Source organism: Talpa occidentalis, unplaced genomic scaffold, assembly GCF_014898055.3.
Source record: "Talpa occidentalis isolate TD23 unplaced genomic scaffold, MPIMG_talOcc4v2.1 talOcc4.7, whole genome shotgun sequence".
Taxonomy (NCBI): domain Eukaryota; kingdom Metazoa; phylum Chordata; class Mammalia; order Eulipotyphla; family Talpidae; genus Talpa; species Talpa occidentalis.
The window spans coordinates 4,013,420-4,040,027 of NW_023605083.1; the positions used below are offsets into that span (position 1 = coordinate 4,013,420).

At 44.0% G+C, this 26,608-nt stretch overlaps 1 protein-coding gene, 1 non-coding gene and 1 pseudogene across 11 annotated transcripts in view; 2 read left to right on the forward strand and 1 right to left on the reverse strand.

The window, feature by feature from the left end:
• FNBP1 (formin binding protein 1) overlaps window positions 1–26,608 on the forward strand; it is a 117,611-nt gene that overhangs the window by 5,700 nt on the left and 85,303 nt on the right. The gene's annotated exons all lie outside the window — the stretch shown is intronic.
• On the reverse strand, window positions 406–539 carry LOC119233170 (small nucleolar RNA SNORA51). The gene has a single exon (XR_005122321.1). It is a non-coding gene; the product is annotated as a small nucleolar RNA SNORA51 (small nucleolar RNA).
• On the forward strand, window positions 13,865–14,932 carry LOC119232321 (RWD domain-containing protein 1-like; annotated as a pseudogene).

Here is a 26,608-nt window from a genome sequence, read left to right on the forward strand (position 1 = left end):
TTTTATTTATGCATACAAGAGCTGGGCCGTAGGCCAGAGGTGCGGAGGGGTGGGAGGATCCACCAGAGACAGGAGAGCAGAATAGGTGGATCCACCAAAATACACTGCTGAGGGGAGCAGTGGGCCAGACCGGGGAGGTCTGCTGCGCCAAGTGGGTCAGCTCCCTGGCCCACAGTGGCTGGCCATAGTTTGATATCCCTGAGACTTTAACCCTTGCACCACCAGGAAGACCCTCAAATACACAGTTTTAGGTACTTTTTTTTCTTTTACACTACAGTAAGACTTCAAAATTTATTTCTTCTCTGTGCGTGCTATTTATACTGGATATGCATGTGTTTACATAAGGACACTTTAAAGTATGTTAACATTTTATTTTAATTTTTATTATTTTTCTTTTCCTTGACGCCATGCCCCTCCATTCACAATACAGACCAGGCAAGGGGCCTGGACTGGGGTGTAGATGGGGTATATTTCCTTTGCCTCCTCTTTCTATATAGTCAATATAAAGAACACAGCCTGTTAACATTTTAAACTAGACAATGCTGGGTCTTTTTTAATCAGGAAGTAATGGACTATGAATACTTGCAGGTTTTGGAGAATTATTACCTCTTCTTTCTACCTAGAGCCGAGGGACTGGTCCTCCACTCTTCTGCTGTTTTCTCTTTGTTTTGTTTAGTTTTTGCTGTGGCTCTCTATTCTTAACTCTTCAGAGACTTCTGTTTGGGATAAACAAAGCCAGCCCAACAGAGGAGACTGACTCCGGGACCTGGCAAGCAGGACAGAGCTCCTCGGAAGACAGACTAAATCAAGTGTGATCCTGCCATCCCCTGCAGTCCATTAAAACAGCCAGGGCCTAGGCTTTCCTGGCCAGTTAGATATTAAACAAAGTCCGGTGACTTTGTGGTGGGTGTTTACACAGCCGCTGCTGCCAGCACTTTCTACATTAGATATAATCTTGAAATTTGGTGTAAATGGCCTTCTGTAGGTAAAACGATTTCAAGCAAAGAAGTTTTGTTGTATAAGTGTCGCTGAGTGCGAGACCACGTAGTAGCTCTTGCTGTACGTTGGTGCTGCTTTGAAGCACTTCCTAGTTAAAGCTAATATTGTGTTTCCTGCAAGTATTACTCATACTTGTTTCATCAACACCACCCACATTTAAAAATAAGGCTTTATTTTGACACTTAAAAATTGCCAGCTACCAAGAATACATGAATGCCCTGGGAAATTAATCTAATTAGATTTTAGTATGTGGATGTGAAGTCTTCTGGAATTCATTTATAATGAATTATTTGTTTTCTGACTTGTGCCCAGGATACTCATACTAGCTTGAGCCCAGGATAAAAAATTAATCATGAAGGATATTGGTAAAAAATTAATCTGGGTAAAAAAAAATAATCTGGGTGAAAAAATGTCTGGGTAAAAAAATTAATCATAAAGGACCAAATAGGGAGATAGTTAGTTAGTTGGGAGTATGTGAATTTTTAGTATTGACTGATTGTGATCTTCCAAGGGGAACCAACTCTAACTCAGGATTCTCACCCACTTTGTAAAATCCTCCATTGAAATTATGTGAAGCTTAATCACCTTCATCGTTTAATACTAGAATAGATTCAAATGAGCAAAAGAAGAGGAAACTTCCAGTTTCTTATTGCCAAGTTATAATACCCATATATATAATATCACACTAGCTGTGCTGTTTTTTTTTTTTTCTAATTTAGAATATACCATTCTAGAAATTGGAATTTTAAAAAGAATTACTTCTTAGACAAGCACCTGTGGTCTTAGCGTCTACAGTTCAGCTGCTACTGTCTCCATTTTTACTTCTACTCTCTTTATGGCTTGTAAAAACAGAAATAAATAGCTTGTAATCACATAAACTCCATAGATCTTATAATATTTTCCTATGTGCCAGGCCCTGTTGCCTGTTGAATAGTCATCACCAACACGGCCAGCTTGGGAAAGCTTATCATATCTCAGATGCTGTGCAACAGGATTCCGACCTCATCTCATTTGTTTGCCTCGAGAGCCCAGCACTGTGTCTAGGAATGAGATGCTGAGGTGGATTCGGGTAACACCCATGGAGCAATGTGCTTGGACCGAGGGGGCCGCCAGGTCTGAGACAGCACAACAGGTCTCTACCAGGCGATGCAGAGGAAAGATGACCCCCTCGAGGCGTTCACAGTAGACAGAAGTGGCCAGCCCTTGTTCCGCTGCCCTGCTCATTCCCCTTGACCCAGGGTGGCCCCAAGAAGCCGGTGACCGTGGCTGCCTCCCGCCCCGTCATTGGTTGTGAGTTGCTGTAAGCAGCGCATTGCTGTGGCTTGAAAGTCGAGGCAGACCCCAAAGGACAGGGCCTGCTGACTGCTCCCCTGAGCTGGGCAGTGCTTCCCAGGTAGCATGAGGGTCTCAGAAGCACCACCCCACTGTTAGCCCCTTTTACAAGAGAGGAAATTGAAACTCGGATGGGTTTGATAATGCGCCAAGAATAGAAAATAGAGATTCAACCCCGGGTCTTGGGATCTTAGAGCCCTCTTCCTCGATCTTGTTTTCTAAAGTTAAGACTTTTTTAAAAAAAGATTTATTTATCTATGTATACAAGAGCTGGGGTACAGGCCAGAGGTGTGGAGGGGGTGGTGAGAGGATTCACCAGAGACAGAGCGGGGAACAGAACAGGCAGACTGACTGAAATACACTGCCGAGGGGAGCAGCGGGCAAGACAGGAGAGGTCTGCTGCACCATGTGGGTTGCTCCCTGGCTGGCCGGCAAATCGAACTCATGCTGCAGAGGCTGCAGAGGCTGCAAAGGCTGCGGACAACTTCATAGGTTGCATCTTAACCCCTGTGCCATCAGAGAGGCCCCTAAAGTTAAGACTTTTAAAATGTATTATTATTTGAACTTTTTGTTACAGAACTTTTCACGCATATTTAAGGAAAGTAATATTGTGAACCCCTAGGCACTCATCACCCAGCTGCAAGGTTTTTGGTATGTGGCATGGGGTCATCTTTTGCCCCCATGAGGTTTATCAGAGTCTTCGGTCCTCTCTGCCCCACACTGTCATACTGCGCTGGGACCTCGCTTTCCAAGGAATCGGTATAGGACCAAAATTCTCCTGTGTATTAAAATATGCAAACAGAAAAGAACCAACTTGTTAAGTGCTTGGCACACCACGATTAGGGGCTTTAAATACCTCCTTTCATAACCTAACAAGGACCCTGTGAGTGTAAGAGTTCTCTCCCTTTTATGGATGCATCTCAGAAGTGAAGTTACCAGACTCACCCAGACAAGAAGTGTAGTGCTAGCATTTAAATACTCAACATATGTAGTTTAAAAGGCCTCTTCTGTATCAGTAGCTTGCTGTTTTATGCCCGTCACTCACTCCTGTTTCCCCTGCCATTGATGTCAGTTTTGCTTTCTAACACAGTTGATGCTACTCAGATTGAGTCATTGAGAACCGATGACTCACAGCACTGAGGGCTGCAGACCCGGCAGAAACTGTCATGAAGTCGACATGCCAGGTGTTTCAGGGATGTCTGGGGACTGCTCCTTTCTTCTAGATCCAAAGTTATTTTTTCTTTTCTAAGTTCAAGAAACGAATTGGTAAAGGTATTTAACAGCAGTCATTATCAAGGTTCACGTCTAACAAATTTATCTTGGCGAAAAGTAGTTTCAGTTCAATGAAGAAAGAACAAAGAGAAGATTGATGTTGACCACTGTGGGGTTGGGGGTGGGGGTGTCCTCTGCTGTCATTTGCAGGCCTTTAAAATTTTTGGTCCTTCGAGACATAAGGAAACTGGGCCTCCCTGGTGGCACAGGGGTTAATCTCATCATGATCAAGCTATGGCTAGCTACTGAGGCCTGATTTCGATTCCTGGCCGGGGAGTTGACCCAACCATGGTGCAGCAGACCTCTCCTGTCTCCCCGCTGCTCCCCTCAGCAGTGTATTTCAGTGGATCTGCCTGTTCTGCTCCCCACTCTGTCTCTGGTGAATCCCCTCACCCTCTGCACCTCTGGCCTGGACCCCAGGTCTTGTGTGTATAAATAAAAATAATCTTTAAAAAAAAATACATAAGGAAAACAAATTTTCCTCTCCTCCCTCTGGCTAAAGAAACCTGGCACCTTGCAGGAAGCTGTTGACCTTGCACTTGGAGCAGCCCTACCAAAGCTGAGAGCGGGATCCTGAGGGGTATTAAAATGGGGTGGACACTGCTGAGGAGACCCAGCCAAGCTGCATCGGCGCCTCATCTTGCTATTATTTTGTTCTGGGCAAGTCTTCTCATCTCTGTCCCCCACTCTAGAAAGGGGTGGGATGATGTTTCACCTTCCCAACAAGGCTCAAAGGCCAGTGCTTATTTGTGAGGTGCCTGGAGATTGTTGGGTGAGAGATGATGGGTAAATAGAAATTAGTATAATAATGGGGAGGGTTCCAGGAGAGGGAGAGCCCTGCCCCTTGGGAACAGATTGCAGAACTCTGGCTGCAAGCAGCATGGTGGGAAAGGGAACAATTTACTGCCCCCCACCCTTCTAGTTCTCACTGTGAGTCTTTGTCCTTTGGCTAAAAATTCTGGTGGCCTCCCCAGTGGCACAGCGGGTTGAGTGCAGCTCTGTGAAGCTGTCCACAGCCTTTGCGGCCCTTTGCGGCGCAGGTTCGATTCCTGGCCAGCCAGGGAGAAACCCACATGGCACAGCAGACCTCTCCTGCCTCACCCACTGCTCCCCTCAGCAGTGTCTTTGGTCTGTCTTCCTGTTCTTCTGCCATCTCTGTCTCTGGTGAATCCTCTCACCCTCCTGTGCCTCTGGCCTGTACCCCAGTTCTTGTATAAATAAAAATAATAAAATATTAAAAAAAATAGAAAACCAAAAATTCTGTTTACATGTTAACAATAAAGTAAAATAACCTTGTAGTTGGGAATGCCTGGAAATCATTGCAAGGAAATTTGGATCACAGGACGGCACCCATGCTTATCTTTTCTCTTTTTTTCTTCTTCTTTTTTTAAATACAAAATATATTTAAAAAATTTAAAACAACAACAAAAAATAAAATATAAAATGTGCTGGGACACACTACTGTGTCAGTTGTTGGTACGGCGCTAGGGTCTACTTAAGATAAAATTTTAATGTTATTCCTCAGGGGAAATAATTCTCTTTGGTAATTATTACTATTATTTTGTTTTAAAGATTTATTTATTTATTCATACAAGCACTGGGTACAGTCAGAAGTGCTGGAGAGTGAGAGAATTCACCAGGGCCAGAGCGGGGAACCGACAAAATACACTGCTGAGGGGAGCAGCGGGCGCAGCAGGAGAGGTCTACGTGCCATGTGGGACCCTCGGCTGCACCCCTGGAATCGAACCTGTGCTGCAGAGGCTGTGGGCAGCTTTGCAGCTCAACACTCAACCGCTGAGCTACCAGGGGAGGCCCTCTTTTGTAATTATTACCCCCTCTTTTTTTTTGTAGTTTCATGAAGTCACATTATAACCCCACCCCCCCAAGAAAGCTGAATGTTTGCTGCTTGAGACATCTAATAAGTTATTCCACCTATCAATTTAATTTGAAGTTGATTTCTTCTTAGCAAAGAATCTGAGAAGTTTAAAAATATTGGCATTAGGAACAGATTGTATGGAAATGCTTGGCAATGGTTGAAATCCATAAAAATTTGGATTTCATGACTGCATAGGTATATATGTGAAATATATTTCTCACCATGATTCTGAAATTTTAGATTGAAATTTCACTTGTCCTTAAAAATAGGTTTTCTATATGCATCATTCGGTTTTCAAAAGCTACTAAGGTGTACGTGGAAAGTCTCCCTGTCACCTCTGATGGATTTAATTCTTGTCATTACTGTTTGGCAAGAGGTGGGTGGTATCAGTGCCAAATAATTATGACTTTAGTATAGACAAGAAGAAACTAAACACAATTATAAAAACCACATTATGCAAGAGATAAGGCCTGATGAGCACAGTGGAGGTTTCTCTGTTTTGGCCTGTGCACCTACTAAGTGTCAAGATGTGGATCTTGGCCTCAAGTAGCTTATATTCCAGTGGGGCTGCAGAGACATGGCCACGAAGCCACAGTGTAGCTGAGCGGGACGGGGCACGGGGAGCTCCCTGGAAACATGTCCCCGGAAGTGTAACTCAGTGGGGAAGGAGCATCATCCGTGTGCTCCTGAGGGGCTAGCATTTTATACGGGGATCAGGCTGGGAGGGAGACCCAGACAGCCTTCCTGGAAGAGGCAGCAAATGGCATGCCCAAAGGCCCTTGTGCAAGAGGACACTGCCTGGAGGATGTGCAGAGCACACGAAGGGGAAAACCTGGGAGGACTGTGGCTTCACCTTGACACATGCAAGATAACCTTGAACTGCTAAAAGCAGCCACCCCTGGAGCCAGCTTTTCCGTGCGCATTGCAGTGTGGCTGAGACTGGAAAGGAGCTAGACAGCTACAGGCTGTGCCAACTGGCTGATTGGACTAATGATGTGGGTTGGAGTAGAGGGCACCCCCACCATTTTCATATGCGGGGAATTAGGTTGAAATGAATTGCTGGAGAGTGATGAACGCCTGAGGGCGGCGTGCATTTTGTTGGTAAGACAGGGCCATGGCTGGGTCAGGCCAGTTCCCTGCGTTGGCAGGGGGGATCAATAGCCAGTCTGTCTCACGTTTTTGTTTTCACCAGTTGAGCACAAAACTCCAAGCTCTGCTCTCTTTGTTTTCACCCAGGTACCAGGTAACTTCACAGGTACCAAAGTCTGCTCCTCAGCTCTTTCAAACTAATGCATTTGGTATTTTCATTATGCCTGAAGGTGACTCACACTAACCAAATTCCCAAGTCTGATGAATAAACCAGAATGCAAAATTTACATTTAAGAAGTATATGCATAAGGAGACTAGCTATTCACATTTGCCAACTTGCACATTTTCTCCCCGTAGGCTAATAATCTACATGGAAAGCTGAGCTCTCTGCAAAGTTTCTTAGAGAGCATAAAATCAAAATAGTTGGGTGAATTTATTTATTTGTATTTTATTTCTTTTTAAATTGAGTGATTTTTTTTTTTGAGATTTATTTATGCATTCAAGAACTGGGGTATAAGCCAGAGACTCACCAGGCACAGAGTGGGGAACAGAACAGGCAGACTGACTGAAATACACTGCTGAGGGGAGCAGCACAGAGATAGGAGGGGTCTGCTGCGCCATGTGGGTAGCTCCCTGGCCGGGGATTGAACTCGTGCTGCAGTGGCTGTGAACAGCTTTTTAGGTTGTGTCTTAACTCCTTGCGCCACCAGGGAGGCCCTGTAAATTGAGTGAATTTAATCGACAGGCTCGGCACAGGCTGTGGAAGCTAAGGCATGTTATGACTTGTAGAGGGAGGTGAGCTCTGTATTAGGGACAAACAGATTTTGTAGATACTCTATAGATGAGTCCTTTTCTTTTAACCTGTTCTTTCTTTAGACAGACTACAAGGTAATTAGTTATGGTTCAATTAGCATCTCTGTTTCAAGGCAAAGGGAACTAGCAGTGAACCAAAGATTAAAAACATTTACTCTTATATGTGCTCTTTATAATGTAACTGATGATGACAAATGCTTTGGAGAAACACAAGGGTGTGAGAAGCTGAGAACAGGAGGATTAGGGCTGGTGGGAAAAACAGAAATTTAGTGTTGGTGGGCCTCCCTGGTGGTGCAAGGAGTTAAGCGCCAGCACTTATGAAGCTATCTGCAACTACTGCAGCATGAGTTCGGTCCCCTGCCAGGGAGCTGACCCACAGGGTGCAGCAGACCTCTTCTGTTTCCCCGCTGCTCCCCTCAGCAGTGGTTTTCAGTTGAGCTGCCTGTTCTGCTCTCCACTCTGTTTCTGGTAAATCCTCTCACCACCCCCTCTCCCCACACCTCTGGCCTAAACCCCAGTTCTTGTATGCATAAATAAATAAATCTTTAATCTTTAAAAAAAAAAAAGAAATTTAGTGTTGGGCATTTGTAAGATCTTAATGAGTTATCTAAGTAGCCGCTCTCCAGCAGATAGTTAAATACATGTACCCGAACTCCAGGAACTGGTCCGGTCTGCCTGGATCTATTTGGTTCTGACTCAGAGTCACCAGGAAAACTAGATTGAAAGCAGTAAAATTATAATCTCTTGACATAGTTCTATTCCTCCAGTCTCTTTAGAACGCTGCCACTTCCTAAAACTCTCCTAATATGTTGCCCTTTTGGACAATGGCGGTGTTCTGTTTGCTGAACTGTTTACCTTACTGAGAATCACTTTGTGCAACTTGTTTTAGACTGGAAGAGGTGAAGACTTAAGAGCTGATTGGTTTTGTAAATTGTTATAAGAGCATAATAAACAGATCTTGAAGCTCGATATGCTTAGAAGTAAAATGAATGTACTAATTTGTAAATGGAAAACATCAAAATAAATAACCACTGGCAATCGGTTTTTTGGTTAATAATCAGAAATTAATGTTACACATGCATCATTTTAAGTTTTTTGCAGACAATGCAATAGCTTTGACTCCACTTCTTGACTGCTGCCTGTGTGCTTGTTCTGACATCTGGGGATGAATAGAGACTGTCTGAATAATTATTTCACACCTTGTTGATTGCACTCTCCATTGTACCTGATGCTGCTGGATGTTCTTGCTGTTTCTCCAGGATAGTTTAAAATTGGTAAAACTGGATCTCCAAAAAGCCAGATGGGTGTGTGTAGGTGAGGGAGGGGAGGAGGGACTCTATTTTGCAAAGATGGCCACAGCTGGATTTCCTATTGCACGTGCTTTCACGGTGTGACCGAGGGACCTTCCCACTGAGGGGTGAGCAAGGGCTTCTGTCCCTTCCCCCGAACAGAGGCGATTCTCCGGGACCGCCTTGACCCACAGAGTGTGATGAAAGTGATGCCAGAGGATTTTTGAGGAAGGATCAGAAAGAAACCATACACTTTGCCTTGCTCTTATGGGCACCTGACTCTTGGGACCTGCGCCATAGTGTTAGGCAGCCCAACGGCTTACATGGTGAGGCCCTCGGAGAAGATGACTGTGGAGGTTCCAGCTCACAGCTCAATTGTGAGCTCTGCTGTCAGTCATATAATCAGCTGCCAGTCACCCGAATGCAGGATTTCCAGATGATTCCGCCCTCCCTGTTTTCTGGTTCCCACTGCCATGGAGGAGCAGAGATAAATTGCTGACCTCTAATAAGGTGGTTCTTTCCCACTGAGTGGGAGTGATTTGTTAGACACTAATAACTGAAGTGGTAACCTCTGATGTTGCGGTGGAGAGTAGTCACACTACCTCGCCTTTTATTCAAGAATAGGGCTACCGTGTGTCTTTCATTCCAGGCTAAAGATAAGATCACGTTCTCTTTGAAGAAATCCCTTATAGTGTGAAATTGAAATCAGGAAGTTCTTATTTGTATTTTCTCTGCAGATCACAGAATAGGAAAAAGAAATGCTGACACAGAGGCATTAAGAATTATAAGAAAAAGAAACGTATTTTATTATTATTATTATTTTAAAGATCTATTTATTCATTCATACAAGAACTGGAGTACAGGCCAGAGGTGCATGGGTGAGAGGACTCACCAGAGACAGAGTGGGGAGCAGAACATGCAGACTTTGTGAAACACACTGCTAAGGGGAACAGCGGACGAGTCAGGAGAGGTCTACTGCACCTTGTGGTCTGCTCCCCAGTGGGGGATCAAACTCTTGCTGTAGTGGCTGCGGACAGCTTCATAGGTTGCATCTTAACCCCTTGCGCCACCAGGGAGGCCCAAAAGAAACTTATTTTTAAAAAAGTTTATTTATGTGTAGAATTGGGGTGTAGGCCAGAGGAGGTGTGTGTGTGGGGGGGTGATGGTGAAAGGATTCCCCAGAGACCGAGTGGGGATTAAAAACAGGTGGATCTACTGAAATACACTGCTAAGGGTAGAAGTGGGAGAGACAGGAGGGGTCTGCTGGCCATGTGGGTAGTTCCCTGGCCTGGGATCCAACTCAGGCCATAGCGGTGGTAGCGCTGAGACTTAATAACCCTTAGGCCACCAGGGGCCCTGAAAAAGAAACTCTGTTTAAACTAAGTTTGCCCTAAGGCTCTTGTCAGGAGGGTGTACACTTTGTGTGGCAATCCCGCGTCATTCTTTATAAAATCTCAGCATTTTCACATTATCATCACAGCCGCCGACCTACAGGAGGGAAGGTTTCTTTGCGATTCCCTTTTGTGAGAAATAGTTTTTCTCCCTAAAATTCATCTCCTTGTCTTTGAAGTGTAACCCATGCTGATGTGTCGTTTGAGAAATATCAAATAATACCAAAATTTTTCCTGGAGCTTTAGTTGAACAATAACCTCAGCATTCCGAGCACAGGGTATGGGTTGGCTAAGGCTACGCATGTGGGTCTAGCTGTCGCCGCTACTCACCGGCCCCGGGTCTTCACTCTCTGGTCAGAGACTGGTCCTCGCCAGCCTCTAACGGCTACTTATGTTAAAATTCTTTTACTTTAGGGCCTCCCCGGTGGTGTAGCGGGTTGAGCCCTGCTCTATGAAGCTGTCTGCAGCCTCTACAGCGCGGGTTCGATTCCCAGCCTGCCAGGGAGATTCCCACATGTCGCGGCAGACCTCTCCTGTCTCGCCTGCTGCTCCCCTCAGGTCCGTCCGTCTGCCTATTCTGCTCCCCGCTCTGTCGCTGGTGAATTCTCTCACCTTCCCGCGCCTCTGACTGTACCCCACTTCTTATATAAATAAATCAATCTTAAAAACAAAATTCTTTTACTTTATCTTACAAGGTTTCCTCCATCTAGTCTGCATGTGACTGTGTTCAGGAGCCCGGTCTGGAGCCAGACTGCTTGGTTCAGAGCCCGATGCTAACTAGCTGAGTAATTTGCACAACTCATCTAACCTCAGCTCCTTTGTCTGTAAATGGGGATAATCACAGTGCCTGCTTTACGGGAGGATGGAGGGCCCGAAACGAGTCAGTGAGGTCAGAGGGCCACTGCCAGCCGTCGGAGCTTTGGCCATCATCGCTCGCCTTCACAAGTGGCTGTCTGGATCTTTCTTGTGTCTTGAATTCCATGTGAAGAAGAAACCCAGCTGCACTTCCTCGGCAGGGGTGCTTTGGAAGTGATGGAGAAATTCTGAGCTAGACTGTGGGACCTCAAGTCCCTCCAACTCAAGCGTTCTCAAGTCTTCTGAGCTGCAGCATCAATTGGTGCTGAGGTGCTTGTCGAAGGAGCCCCAATTCATAACCAACGGGAACTACGTCCATGTGACTTGTGGCTGAGGAACTGCTTCCAAGGCTCGAAACCCTATTTAGAAATTTTATGTATAGTTCCCACACTATGGCTCAAAGAAATGCTAATAATGTTAATAGGAGGTTGCTAGAAGATTCCATAATTCAAAAAGTGACCCATAAATAGAATCATTAGGCGCATTCCTTAAGTGGCGAGGCTCTCTGCACAGGGATTGAATGTCTTGGGTGTGACTGCACGGGCAGAAATATCAAGGACTGTTTCACACAGCAAAGACTTTTTAGCTGGGAACCCCAAAGGCTTGTAAGTAATGTAGGTAAGTAATACTAGTCCAGAAAAGCTTCAGAAAATCAAGTTCTTCCTTTTAATGGAAATGAAATGCAACATCATGATTACTTTCTGTGTTTCTTGGGATTATGAAACACTGTTAGTTATTCCAGAATGCAGAATGAGCAGTCAGTTCAATGAGAAGGCCCTCCTGCTCCCCCCAGCCCCCGAGAGAAGTTAGAAGTTGGCCGGGATAAAGAATGCTTATGACTTCAAGCAGATCTGTATATTGTCATTCGGTTATTAAAAGGGCGAGCACTTTAAAAGTACGTTGCAGAGGGCCTCCCTGGTGGCGCAGGGGTTAAAGTCTCAGCGCTATTAAGCCATCACCGGCCACTGCAACCTGGGTTTGATCCCTGGCCAGGGAGGGGACCCACATGGGTCACAGACCTCTCCTGTCTCACCTGCTGCTCCCCTCAGCAGTAGATCTACCTGTTCTGCTCCCCACTCTGGTGAATCCTCTCACCTCCCTTACCTCTGGCTTGCACCCCAGTTCTTGTATGCATAAATAAATAAAATAAATCTTTAAAAAAATAAAAGTGCACTGCAGAAATGGACAGAGGCTTGTCCATTTCCCTCACGTGCTCACTTGGGCATGGTCGTCTACAAATGACCTGTTTGTTGGAAGAGCAGTGCTTGTCTGAGGTAGAGACCCGCCTGGATCACATGCTTGGAGTGTGGGGCTGGCTCTTACGGGATCGCAAACCTGGCCCAGCTGAAGATCATGCTTATCTTGACTTGCAGCGTGTCAGAGACCAGGGAGGCTTCAGGCGGACGACAGGGGACTGTTTCCCTGGGTATTTAGTTAGTAGTCCTAGGGACTAGGCCATCTCCCATGGACAGAAGATCGACTTCAGGGAAACTGGGCACAAGACGAAATGCCCAGAATGAAAAAGGGGAGCCACGCCTTGGATCCTGCAGCAGCTCCAGGGGTACAGTGGGGAGATCTTAGGAGCCGGGGTTCCCTAATAGGAATCATCTTCAGCACCATCACAGAGTAAATGCTCAATGTAGACAAACCCTTTATCTTGCAGGCCCCCCTGAGCTGTGTTCATCTTCCTGCAGCCAGCCTGCTTCCACCTGAGGGCTCCGTCCTGCCCCATCCTGCCCTGCCCTGTTCTGGCCCATTGCGCCCTGCCCTGCCCTGCCCAGCCCAGCCCCGTCCTGCCCTGCCCTGCCCTGCCCTGCCTTGTCCTGCTCTGTCCTGCTCTGCTCTGTCCGCTGCCAGGGATGCTCTGGCCCCAGCCGGCATCCGGGACCTTCACCTCCTCCCTGCACCCCGCTTTGTTGCCGTGACAGCTTTTCATGCAGTTACACTCTTCGGTGAACTCTGAGAACTCAGACAACATGAGACAAGATTGCCTCTATTTATCTGGGCTTTTTATTCTTGAGGATATTAAAACGAAGTATGTTCTATACTTTTAGACCCGTAGCTTTATGAACGCATGGCAAATCTGTGTTTTTCCTAGTAGAATTATGTAAACTATGCCTGATGAGTATACCAAACAGTACTCTTCACAGTAAAAGTAAGATATTCCTTCAGTGTTAGTTGATCTTCGTACACAGGAACCCAAGTGTGCAGATATTAGTGGAAACTTTTCTGTGAACACTGCAAGTTACCCACTTTCACTATGTCCACTTCCAAGTTAATAGATTTCGTATCTATCAGAATTTCCTCGGGAGGTGAGCTCCCTGTGGACAAGGGTTTTATGTCTGGCCCTCAGGATACCGAGAGCAGGATGCTGGATAAGCAAGACAGCCACCTAACAGAAATGGTCTTGGATTTTGCCCTTTGATAACACACCCGTTCAGGCTCTTACATAACTCATACGCCTTCCAAAAACAGATTAAAAAGTCGGGACAGGCGGGCATCTCTGGTGGCACAGCGGTTGAGCGCTGGGTTGCGAAGCTGCTCGCAGCCTCTGCAACGCCAGTTCGATCCCCGGCCACTGGGTGAGGGTCCCACATGGCGCAGCAGACCTTTCCTCCCACGCCTGCTGCTCCCCTCAGCAGTGTACTTCGTCAGTCTGCCTGTTCTGCTCTCTGCTCTGGCTCTGGTGAATTCTCTCACCCTCCCGCGCTTCTGACTGTACCCAGTGCTTGTATAAATAAATAAATAAATCTTAAAAAAAAAGTCAGGACAGGCACTCTGCAGGCTGGGCCTGGGTCCCATTGCTGCACCGCCTGGGTGATCCATGGGCTGCGCTGAGGGCCAGGATGACATGGCGGTGAGGACCCCCTCTCCTGCCTCCTGCGGTGTTATCAGAAAATATACACAGCTTCATGTGTGGAAATGTGTGGAAATGGTGTGGAAAATGATGTGTGGAAAATGATGACATTGTCCAGATTACCCTCAAGTTTACATACAGAGAAAACTACGCAGATGAAATTCCTCTTTATGAACTATTGTCCCAGGGGAATCTAGGAGATAATGACGTCTCATATTTTTAAGTGATTGGCCTTACAGGCAGAAGGAGATCTTGGTATGGGGATGATTTTTACTTTAGTCAGAGCTGTTGAGAAAAATGAAATGAAATAGTAGATCAGATAAAAATGAGAAGAGAGGAAGAAAAGAAGCAAGAAGAAAAAGAAGCAGAAAAGCAATTATTTCATGGCTTTCCCATTACAGGTGAGAATCTCTTAAGTTGGGAGGTCAAGTTTGAGGCAGAACGCTTGGAAATAAAAAAGAAATGAGCCAAAGAAGAACAAGCAGGGAAAAATAAGTGGGGAACAGTTATTTGAAACTGACCATATTGAAACAGCTGATATCTAGATTTTGGAGGATGCTGGAAACAACATGCAGGTAGATGAGTCTGTTTCAGGAAATGGATAAGTTGGGGCTAAGGGAATGAGACCATCCAGACTACACGCCTGCTGACCCAAAGAGCCGTGTCACTGACTGATGGAATGACCCCCAAGAGGCTGGCTACCACCACATCTGTGGCTTTGCTGAACGAGTGTTGATTTTCCTTTCCTTCTTTCTAAGAAGAAATAATTTTTGGGAGATGATTCTTCTGATAGCTCTCTCTTCATTGAACTTAATAAATGGACCTTAAAATTAAAAAAAATAATAAGTAGGGAGAGGGGGGTGTTACAGGGCAACCCTGATATAAAATGGGTTGCTGGACTGTGGGTCCTCACCCTCGCAATTAAAGGGGACTTAAACTGCAGGCACACAGAAAAGGTTGATCAAAGGTTTATTTACAAGGAAAGGGGAAATGAGGAAATGAATAACTCAGGGAGAAAAAGGGAGACAAGTTCGTAAATGTGTCCTACCCATTCCGCTGAACTGAAATTCCAAATGACCCGCCAAGACTAAGTGCTGCCTGGCCAAGAGAGTGAGGGGAGAGAGAGAGAGAGAGAGAGAGAGAGAGAGAGAGAGAGAGAGAGAGAGAGAGAGAGAGAGAGAGAGAGAGAGAGAGAGAGACCCCACTCACATGCCTGGTTATATTCTCAAACAGAAAAAAATGGCTGCTTAACTCCGCCCTCAGGTCCTCCCAACTCTACCTTTGGGAATCATGGGATTTGTAGTTCCCAGTGTCTTGATGACATGGGGGGTAGAGTCCACAAAGCCTGTATAGTATTTTCTCAGAACATCCTTTCCCCCTGAAAGGAGCAGTTCTAGAGAAAGTGATGGTAAAGGTGAACATTGTGTTTATTGTTACCCAAGAGGGGAATAAAAGGAGCTTGTTCTCCAGAGAAGGTATACAGCTGGCCAACAAGTGGTGAGCACACTGACCCTCATTGGTCATTCAGGAAATACAAATGAAAACCACAAGGAGATACCACTTCACACCCACTGAGCTGACCATAGTATTTTAAAAAGCAGGAAATAACACATATTGGAGAGGATGAGAGAAATTGAAAACCTATTACATTGCTGCTGAAAATGTAAAGGGGTCAGCTGCCGGGGAAAACTCTTTGGCAATTCCTCAAAAAAGTAAACAGAAGGATGACCATATTATCCAGCAATTCCACTCCTTTGTATAAACCCAGAAAAATTGGAGATAGGTGTTTAAATAAATACTGTATAGGAATGTTTATATGCTACACTATTGACAATAGTCAAAATGTGGAAACAATCCAAATGTCCGTTGATGGCAGAATGGGTAAAAAAAAATGTGGTATGTCCACAAATGGAATATTATTCAGCCATAAAAAGGAATAAAGTGTTAATACCTGCTACAATGTGGATGAACCTTAAGAACATTAAGCCAAAGGAGAGAAGTCGGACATAAAAATGGCCACATATTTTGTTTCACTTATATAAAATATCCAGAATAAGTAAATCCATAGAAATCAAACTGGTGTTTTGGCAGGGAAGGCTGAGGGAGGAAGTTACTGCTTAATAGGTATGGGTTTTTTTGCTCAGGTGATGAAAATATTTTGGAACTAGATAGAAGTGGTGGTTGTACAACCATTTATTGTGAACATATAAATGTCATGTCATAAATGGTTAATTTCATATTATGTGAATTTTACCTCAGTTAAAAAAAAGACTTTAAACAGATTGATGCTGGACATCTTAATTATCTCTAAAATTTGAGAAGCTGGCCAGTCTTTGGAAATTTAAAAGCCAGAGTAAATGCTGTATAAAACAATTGATCTTTTAACTCCTCAGAAAGGCTCTATAAATTTTCTCCCAAGTAATTAAAGGATTGCTGTGTTGTGTTTGAAGTCTCCTTAATGATTGTCTGAGTACTCTTGTTGCAAAACAGGTTAGAAGGGTATATTAGGTACTATTTAAAAATACACCCACAACATTTGACCAAACTCAAAGAATTAAATGGGAATTGTTCTCTCTGTAAATTAATTTCCACCAAATCATTGTTACGCTTTCTGCTAAAACCAGTATTTAGTGGCTTTCCGTCAAGTTGGCCGATGGTTATTTCCTCTGAGCACGTGGGAGAGGGGAGCTTCCGTGGAAGGGCACGGAGCTGAGTGAGTGGTCAAGGCTGACTTTTTTTTACCTTACTGTAATTACAGCATGTGATCGAAAATAACTATTTGGTTCTTTTTAAAAGCCACTATAGTTAGATTGACTATAAACATCCTTCAGTTCACCTGTGTTTAACTCACTTCCACTGCAAAGCACTGAGCTAGGTGCCCTGGGGGTGGATATGAAAAGACTTGACAGCTGCCCTTAAGTTTAATAGGTGTGAGATTTCTAGAAATTGCTATAATAATTTTTCATTACCTAAAATCCCACCTGCTCTGAATGACCAGTTTTATGTTATCTTTTATCAGGAGTACTTGGGAACAATAACCAGCAATTTGACATTGTTTTGGAGAAGTCTCTCTCTCTCTTTCTGTCTCGCTCTCTCATTCTCTCACTCTCTTGCGCTCTCTTTTAACAGAGGGGGGAGTGTATGTGTCTCTGTTTAGTAGTGATTTTAATTAGTTTCTGAATCTGGCTATCGAGAGCTATTGCTGGACACCCAGCCGACACGGCCCGTGTGTTCAGGCTTGCCGGGCCTGCCTGCCACTCGGAAAACGCAGCTTCTCCAAATCCCTGCCCCTCCTTGCTGCCGGGCATTCAAGAGCAGAAATCTACTGTTTGAATTAGGACTTGGTCTCTGCTGAGTTGGCATATTAAACCTCTAGTCCTACTGGGAACTTCTGGGGTGGTTGCTGAATTCTTAGTACCATTTATTTTTTTGTTGGCACGAGACAGTTGCAGTGTTTCTGGAACAGTCATTTTCAAAGTCAGAACGCACTATGGCTATGACATGTCGTGAACCAAATTGGGGGGACGGGGAGCCTGGCAAAGAAGAGATGGGGCATGGCTGAAGGGTCCCGATGAAATGAGCAGCCTGCTCATGTCTGCTGTCGCTGGGAAGGGAGCATGTGGCATTGTCCCTGAGGCAGAGGCTGCAGTGGGGCCATCTGTGTCAACGCTGGGGTTTAACAGCCATCGGGAATTCCCACTTGGAATTCACGCTGAGACATGGGCTAAAAGATGTTGTCCCAAAGCAGAGCATCTGAATAGTGTCAAAGGGAACTGGGAGCAGGGACTTTTTTTTTCTTTTTTAAAGATTTATTTATGCATACAAGAACTGGGGTGTAGGCCAGAGGTGCAGGGGGTGAAGGGGTTAACCAGAGACAGAGTGAGGAGCAGATCAGGCAGATTGAGTGAAATACACTGCTGAGGGGAGCAGCAGGGAGACAGGAGAGGTCTGCCATGTCATGTGGGTAGCTCCCCAGCCAGGGATTGAACTGGTGATGCAATAGTTGCAGATAGTTTCGTAGCACTGACGCTTAATCCCTTGTGCCACCAGGGAGGCCCTGGAGCAGGGACTTTTAAGGTCCGTAGCCTTTTTGCTTTGGCGGGACCCAGTGAACATGGTCTAGTGTTCATATAGATAAAATCAGTGTTGTGCACTTGACCACTGGAGAAACGTGCGGTTTCCCTCTGGCCAGCCGTCACTCTGAACACCAAAACAAACAACACAGCAAACAGGGGTGGGATTGTTTCTTTCTTTGTGGCTAATTATTGCCAGATTTGAATTTGTGTGGCAGATTTGAGCTGCAGATGGAGCAGTCGTGATGATGTTTTTGGAGCTTTATTCATTGATTTTTGTAAACATTAGAGCAAATGACTAAATTGATGTTCTGAAATATTTTCTTAAATCACTCCATGGAGGCAGCATTCATCCAAAATCACTATTAAGCTCTTCAAAACTCCATGAAGCCAGAGCAACCCAATTGTCTATGTCATCCAAAAAGTCAATCAAGCTGGTTTATGGAGACTTATGCTGGGGGAAAATATAATGATTGGATTGCCTTTTTTGATGTCTTATTTTACCTTTTCTGGTTAGCAAAAGTTGGTTTTTGCTTGAAATAAAGGCCCAGCTTCAGGTTGCAGGGGAGAGAATCTTCAGCCTGTAGAAATTTTCTTAGTACAATTATTGAGATAAAATTGACAATACTGGTACATTTAAGATGTACACAGTGTTGATTTGGTACATTAGTATATTGCAAAATGATACCATCATAGCATTAGCTAACTCCTCTATTTGTCACGTAATGACCATTTCTTTTATGTGGTAAGAACATTTATGATCTACTCTTTTAGCAACTTTCAAGTCTATAGCACAGTATTATTAACTACAATCACCATGCTGTGCGCTACCTTCCCTAAACTCATCTTATAAACTGGAAGTTTGTAGCTTTGACCAGCATCTCCCCATTGCACTCCTCCAGTCTCTGGCAAACACCCTACTCTGTTTTTCTGAGTTTGACTTTTTTAAGATTCCACATATAAGTGAGATCACATTGTGTTTGTCTTTCTCTGCCTGACTTATGTCACTCCATGTTGTTACAAATGGCAGGCTTTCCTTTCTCATGGCTGCGTAATATTCCATTATTATAGGTACCATATCATCTTTATCCACATGCTCTTATATAAAGTAAGAATATAAAAGTGAACTGCTCTGCCTTTAAAATAATCCCAGTATTCTCTATATCTGAAATGTTAGGTCTACAAATAAAATTTTGAGTTAGGGAAACACAGCAAACCTTAGTAATTTTTTTTTAAAATAATAACTTTAGCTAGCCAGATGGAAGAAATCCTTTGACTTGTCTTGAACCAGAAACCTGTTTGTTTTTTTTAAGTTTTATTTATTCATTTACACAAGAACCAGTGTACAGGCCAGATAAGTGGGAGGGTGAGAGGACTCACCAGAGACAGAGCGGGGAACAGAACAGGCAGAATGACTGAAATACACTGCTGAGGGGAGCAGCGGGCGAGACAGGAGAGGTCTGCCGCACTATGTGGGACCCTCGCTGGCCGGCCGGCCGGGATCGAACTGCAGAGGCTACGGACAGCTTCACAGCGCTGTGCTCAACTGCCTGCACCACCAGGGGAGGCCCTAGAAACCTGTTTTTAAATTTAAAAAATTTCTCACTAACACTGATTCTTAAGATATTATTAAAATACTGCTTTTGCCAAGATAGCCATTCTTTCTGTTATGTCTGAGGGGCGACGGGGTGAGCAAAAACAGGGTGGCTGCTTTCACAGCGCTTACTAATCGAATATCTGCCAGAAAGACATGGTTCATCCTCGGGTCCATGTCACAAAAGAAGGACATGTAAATGTTACGAGACCACATACTGGGGAGTCAGCTAAGCCTGGAAAACTCCAGGAGGCGTTCCTGGAGAAGTGAATGTAGTCTCGCTAGTACATGCCATCTTTACAATTACTGCCGGAAAAAAATAACAACAACATGCCTACAATTTACCACATTAAATTATTCATAATTCTTAGACAAAGGCTCCATGTTCTTTTTGTTCATTAGCATTCCTTCTAAATGCCTGATGGTGCTGGGGAGAACCACCCAAGAGAAAGTTTCCTGCAATTGAGGAAATTCTGACTTTCCTGAGGAATACGTGTGCATTTTAAATTGTGCTTTAACTGTGTGGTTAAAAAGCAACACAAATGTTGCTTTTTAAAATAAAGAAATAAGGGGCCTCCCCGGTGGCGCAGCGGTTGAGCGCTGGGTTGCGAACCTGCCCGCAGCCTCCGCGGCGCCGGTTCGATCCCCGGCTGCTCCCCAGCCACCAGAGGAGGGTCCCACATGGCGCGCAGACCTCTCCTGCGGCCCGCTGCTCCCCTCAGCAGTGTACTTCGGTCCTTCTGCCTGCTCTGTTCCCCGCTCTGGTGAATTCTCTCACCCTCCCGCGCTTCTGACTGTACCCAGTGCATGTATAAACAAAAACAAACAAACAAACAAATAAATAAATAAACATGCCCTTAAAATAAATTAAAAAAAAAAAAAAAGAAAGAAATAAGAACAACCTCAGGAAGATAAAAGAATGTCTTTTCTTGAAGGGGAAATGTCAGTGCATGGGGATGGTAGAGCTGCTTCACTCATAGTTGCCAAAACTTGGACACAACCACACGTCTGCCCGTCAGTGAGCCAAAAAGCCACCGTGGGACATCTGGACAAAGGAATATTGTTCAGGAACAAAGAGAAGGAGCCATCAAACCACACAAAGACACAGAGGAGTTGTGTGTGCATGTTACTAAGAGAGACCCAGTCCAGAAAGGCTCCATACTGTCTGATTCCAACTATATGCCATTCTAGAAAAGGCAAAATAGGCAGACAGTAAAAAGATCAGTGGTGAGGGTGGTTAGAGGGAGGAAGGATAAATAGGGGCAGGAGTGAAGGGATTTGTAGACAGTGAAAAAATTCTGTGCCATACTGTCTGTGAACACAGAGCAAAATCCACAGATTATAAGCAAAGATAACACTAAGTCAGCTCTGTGTAAACCATGAACTTCAGTTAGTACTGATGTGTCCACATTGGTCATCAGTTGTGACACACGTAGCCCGCTCCTGCATGATGTCAAAAGTAGAACCTCGGGAGCTAATACATGAGAACCTGAACTTCCTGTTCAGTTTTCCTGTAAACTTGACAGTGGTGTAACACTAATTTAAAATAAAACATAAGTCAGCACACAACCTAAGATCATTAAGTAACCTATTAAATCATTGAACTGTGTAGCTATGACAAAGAGAAAAAAATTACCTGTAGGTTTTTATTATAAACTTAAAAGAATGAGCATTGGTTCATTTCCTGCCTTTGAAAAGGATACTGTTTTCCAGATGATGTTTTATTGATGTTTGATTTCACAAAATAAGATTCCAGTTTTATTTAAATATTTTCTGTCTTCATCAAAGAGAGAGTGAGCTTGTATTTTCCAGGATATTAAGAATTCAAATTCATAACAGTGTTATTCTGCAACCATGAGTTATGCCCTGCTTACTGTGTTGGGCTGTAATTTTTTTTAAATAGATTTATTTTTTATTTATACAAGAGCTGGGGTACAGGGCAGAGGCACGGGAGGGTGAAAAGATTCACCAGAGACAGAGCAGGGAGCAGAACAGGCAGACGACAGAAATACACTGCTGAGGGGAGCAGCGGGCGAGACAGGAGAGGTCTGCTGAGCCATATGGGAATCTCCCTGGCTGGCCGGGAATCGAACTTACACTGCAGACTTCTTCACAGTGCTGTGCTCAATCCACTGTGCCACCAGGAAGGCCCTGGGCTATATTTTTAATTTTAATTAGTATCCAAACAAATCTTCAAGCAAAATTCTATGTTGGGGGTGCTTGTATCGATGAGATGAAAACAAGGTTAATTATTTGTTTTAAGTTTTTTTTAGAGCAAAACTTGCACTGGACTAATGTTTCCAGTGTGTTGACAGTACCACTTAATGATTATAACCTGACCTCTGGATTGTTGGAAACTAATTTCCTTCACCTGGAATAAGTGGAGGTGGAAATTTGCACTACCTGAAAGACATGGAAAAATGTACTAATTTTCTTCAGTGTTTTGTAAGGCAGCACCTATGGGGGACATTTAAAAAAATTACATTTTAATGTTTCCAATAAACTTGGCAGTTGAGTATTTGGTATCATTTGTATTGGGTCAGAGGCCTGTTCCCTCCTCTATATTTGAAACCTGAATAAGCAGAATCACTCAACCCATCACGGTGAGTGGAATTTTAAATATTACATAGGTTAGAGTTTTGACTCAGGTGACCACCTCAAAATAACCTCCCATCACCCAGAGCAGAGGGGTCTTTCCCTCTTACTAACTCCCTTCACTTTCTCAGCCCTCTCCCCATTTCCGTAGAGGCTAAAATTAAAGACCTGGGAATCACAGTAGGGTTCAGATTCTAATCCCACTGCTTTCACTTGGCTCCACAACCTCCTGCAAAAGATGGACGTGATACTGACTATACCCTGGGGTTGTTGGGGCAAAAGACAGAAGTTCCCACAGGACCCACACGTTGCAGGCGCAGGAGGTGAGGCCGGGAGCAAGGGTTATCTGTAGCTGGCGTCTTGAGGAACCGCCAAGCCACAGCCAGCGCAGCTCCAGGGCCACAGCTCAGGTGTCAGTCACTACTTGTGTGGCCTTGGCCATGTTCTTTAACCGTGCCTCAGTATCCCCATCTCAAAACAGAGTTGTCATCTGTTGACCTTCTCGGATGGGTGTGAGGATTACCTCTGCTTAGAGCAGAGGCTGACATGGTAAGGACACAACAGTGTAGCCATTATTAATTATTATTATTGTTATAATGATATAATCCGTAACCTGAATAGCCTACACTATTCTGGGAGCCTACTGAGTCAACAGAGTCTGGGAGCCCAGGACAGATGATACCTGTTTCAAATGGATCTTACCAAATCATTCTTTGATTGCAAAGTAAAACTAAAAACCAGCCTGATTGATGCTGGTAACGGAATAAGATAGATTGGAACGAAACCGTCAACATCCCTGCCCCAAGGGCCGGCCGTGGCATCAGTGGCTCAGGTGATCTTGTGTTGCCAACACCTTCCCGACCTATAAAACCCCCCTGCATTTGCATAATGCTTTGAAGAGTTCCTGAAACATGGGCACTTGCTGCTGAATGAAGGGTTTCTTCTGGTGTCACCCCAGCTCCCTGTACCGCCGGGACTTCTGCTCTTAGACTCGGGATTCTGGTCGTAACCACCCGCGGTGTAGGCTTATTGCTCGCCACAGACTGATGAGCAGAAAGTGGAACAGACCCTGGTGTTCAGGATGGTTCTACCTGCTCTTTTAGGGTAGAGGCGGTAATCATTTGCCTTGCATTATGACATGGCTGGGATATCTAATTTGCACTAAGCTGTTATTTCACTAAGTACTCAGTGCCATTTCTAAGCACATTACACTACATTAGCTCATTTAATTAATGCACAAAAACTCTGCTAAGTGGGTACTACTACTTTTTTCCAGTGTCTTATTTTTGCTTCAACCATCTCATGGAATCCACCTCACTTTTGAAACCCAAACCCAGATGTTGAAGCACGAGAGACTCTAAGAGATGTCATGTTTCGCTTTCCAGCCTTTATGCGGAAATGGAAACATAGAAAGGGTGGACATGACCATGGAGAACGCCTAAGCAGCTTCAGCACAATTCCACTGTCCCCAGGGGTCTTGGTAACCCTCACCAACTCTAGAATTCCTTTCAGTGGTCGCCATAAGCCTGAATGAGCTGGTCTCGTGTGGTCTTTCTGATTCCTGCTAAAACTCTTCTTTCTTCTTAGAGCTTTTTTTGGTAAAATGCACATAGCATAGAAGTTGTCATTTGCACATTTTTAAATGTCCAATCCTGTGGCATTAAGTATGGAGCTGTTACCTGCCCTGTTGGATGAGGACGCTGTAACAGAAGTTGAACGAGTGACTTCGCGCCTCTAAGTTGGGTTGTCTTAGCATTTGTCCAAAAGAAATTTGTGACACAGAAAGAGGAGCTCAAAACATGGGAATAAGATGAAGCTAGAAACCAGCCCCAACCACTCAGCCATAAAGCCATAAGGGGTGAGTTTTCTTTGAAATGTCAACTCATGTTTTTGTGGAACTCCAATAGCTTTTAGTTATGAGGACTGCCCTCCCTGGATAACTAATGAAAAGAAAACACTTGTGCTAGGATTATACATATCTAAACATTTAGCTAGTTCATATTCTTTGGCATGTGATAGAAGTTTAAAAAAGCTTCACCCTCCATTCCAGGGCCTCAGAGAGCTCCTAAGGGTAGGATCGGGGAGGTTTAAAAAATGACCATCTGATAAACATAAAATCTTGTATTATTGTCTGCTCCTCGTAAACAGCAATTGCGGTCGCTCCTGGAGAGCAGCAAACAGCCATGCTCTTCACACACGTCCCCAGTGCTTTGCAGAGCGGCCACCATGCTTTACACCGAAGTCTGGGACAATAAACTACCCAGTGAGTCAAACTGTGATCATGGGCTAGGAGGACTGAAACAGCCGGATTCCAGTGATGGTTGAAGAAGTTTCCACTGACTCATTCATTCATTCAGCAAATATTTATGGAAGGTACCCAGGGGGGATGTGCCAGTTGCTTGAGTGATGGTGAGGAGGTGGTGAGTCAGACCCGCACAAGGTCATGCTGAGGAAAAGAGGTAACTCGTGTTGACTAGCTGTGCCCCTTGGTAAGTGGATCAGCAGTGGGGGAGCAGTACTTGGTGGTAGATTTTGAAATTTGGAGAAAAGACAGTTGAAAATGAATCCTGGATTTCTACTGAATGTTCCATGGCTTGTCAGGAGAGGTGGTTTTCTTCTTAGTGAATTTGGAATACACTTGGATCCAATGGGACGATTTCTGCTGTTTTATTGTGAATTCCTGCGTAGGAGGAGATGGTAACATAGTAAGCATAGGTAGAAATTACTGCATAATTTGCTTCTGTTACTTCTTTAGGTATCTTTAAAATGATGTCATTCCATGAACATTGTGTACCATATTGGTGACCAGAAAGAGTGCTTATTGAAGAAAAGTTGGAAGGCACAGAGAAATGTGATGTAATAGGGGAATCCTTATAGTTCTAGCCCCTTGGGGTAACCATACAGATATATGGTTATATGTATACATATATAACTTTATTTACATATATAACTTCTTAAAAGATTTATTTTTATTTATGCAACAAGAACTGGGGTGTAGGCAAAAGGTGCAGGGGGTGAGAAGATACACCAAGACAGAGTGGGGAGCAGAACAGGCAGATCTACTGAAATACACTGCTGAGAGGAGCAGTGGGGAGACAGAAGAGGTCTGCTGCACCATGTGGGTAGCTCCCTGGCTGGGATCGAACTCAGGCGCAGCAGTGATAGTGCTGAGACTTAACCCCCCCAGGCCACCAGGGAGGTGCCATATATAATTTTAAATATGTGTTTTATATATAACCTCAAATCAAACTAGGAATACATAACAAACATGACAGACTTAAACATTACATTTGTGAAACATCCTTAATATGAAGAGTTTATGTAAAACTAAGCTAAATACAAAGTTTCTGTTAGATAAGTGAATAAAGATTAAGTAGAGAACAGTTACAAGAGGAAATGCCAAAGGTTAATGGACGTATCTTAAAAAAGGTTAATTTCATGAATAAGCAAAGAAATGCATAATAAATTCACTTGCCAAATAAACAAAGTGGATTTTTTTTTTTTGGTTCATTTGTTTTACAAACCGTAATACTCAGCCCTGATCAGGGGTTAATAATACAGGGCCCCTGCTACTCTTGCTGGTTGGGGTGTAACTGTGAACTGTTCATTCACCCTTTTGGGGGAAAGGCTGGGCCATCTGCAGAGCTGGCCTCTGTCCTGACTGCATGGGGAGGCTGTTGATATTGGTTGTTATATATTTTGACTATCTTTCCTGCTGATCGGTATCGATGGCTATAAAATGCTTCTATCCAGAGGCCTGGTCGTCCTTCTCATGGGACTGCAAAGTAAATTAATTTTGAATTAATCTTTCTGCAATTTCTTTATAGCTTTGTACAGTAAGGATCGATTAGTGTGTAAGCGCCACAAGAATGAAGAATTAGTCTCTGTTTGTGAACGAGGTTCTGATACATCAGAGGTGTTCAGAAAAATCGTGTTGGATGAATGAATGAATGAATGTGATTTTGGCACAGGGACAGAAACCCAGTATTTGTTGCCTAATATAATATTTCGTGTTCTCTTCACCTTCACGAACATTTATTTGTGGGAAATTTATTATATTCCTGGGGTGATAGGAGAAAAATATTTTAGCTGTTAGACAGCAATAGATCTGGGTTTTTTGTTTTTTTAAATTTTCTCCCTCGAATTGTAAAGTCTTTCTTTATAATCAATAATCACTCTTGGTACTTGGGTATGAAATGATGCCCATTTTCTGAAAAACATTTTTTTTTTTATGAGAACAGAATAGGAAGTACATCAATCAAGGAAAAAGTAATAGTTCAATCCTTTATGTAATAGATTTTTCTATTGACTTTATATTTTCTTTCATGAATGTCTTGTCTTCATTTTTGATCTCTCATTGGCAGAGGCTTCACGGGATTTAAAGTGTCTCTTATACTGAAGATTCTCCCGACAACCTAACTGTAAAGTAGCAATTAAATATTAACGATGGTATATTGCAAAGGAAGGCACACAACTTGTATGTGTAGAATGATGTGTACAAAACAGTGAAATGAACCAATACATCCATTTCACCAGGTGAAGAAAGAGAATGTTGCGCTGTCCCAGAAGCTCC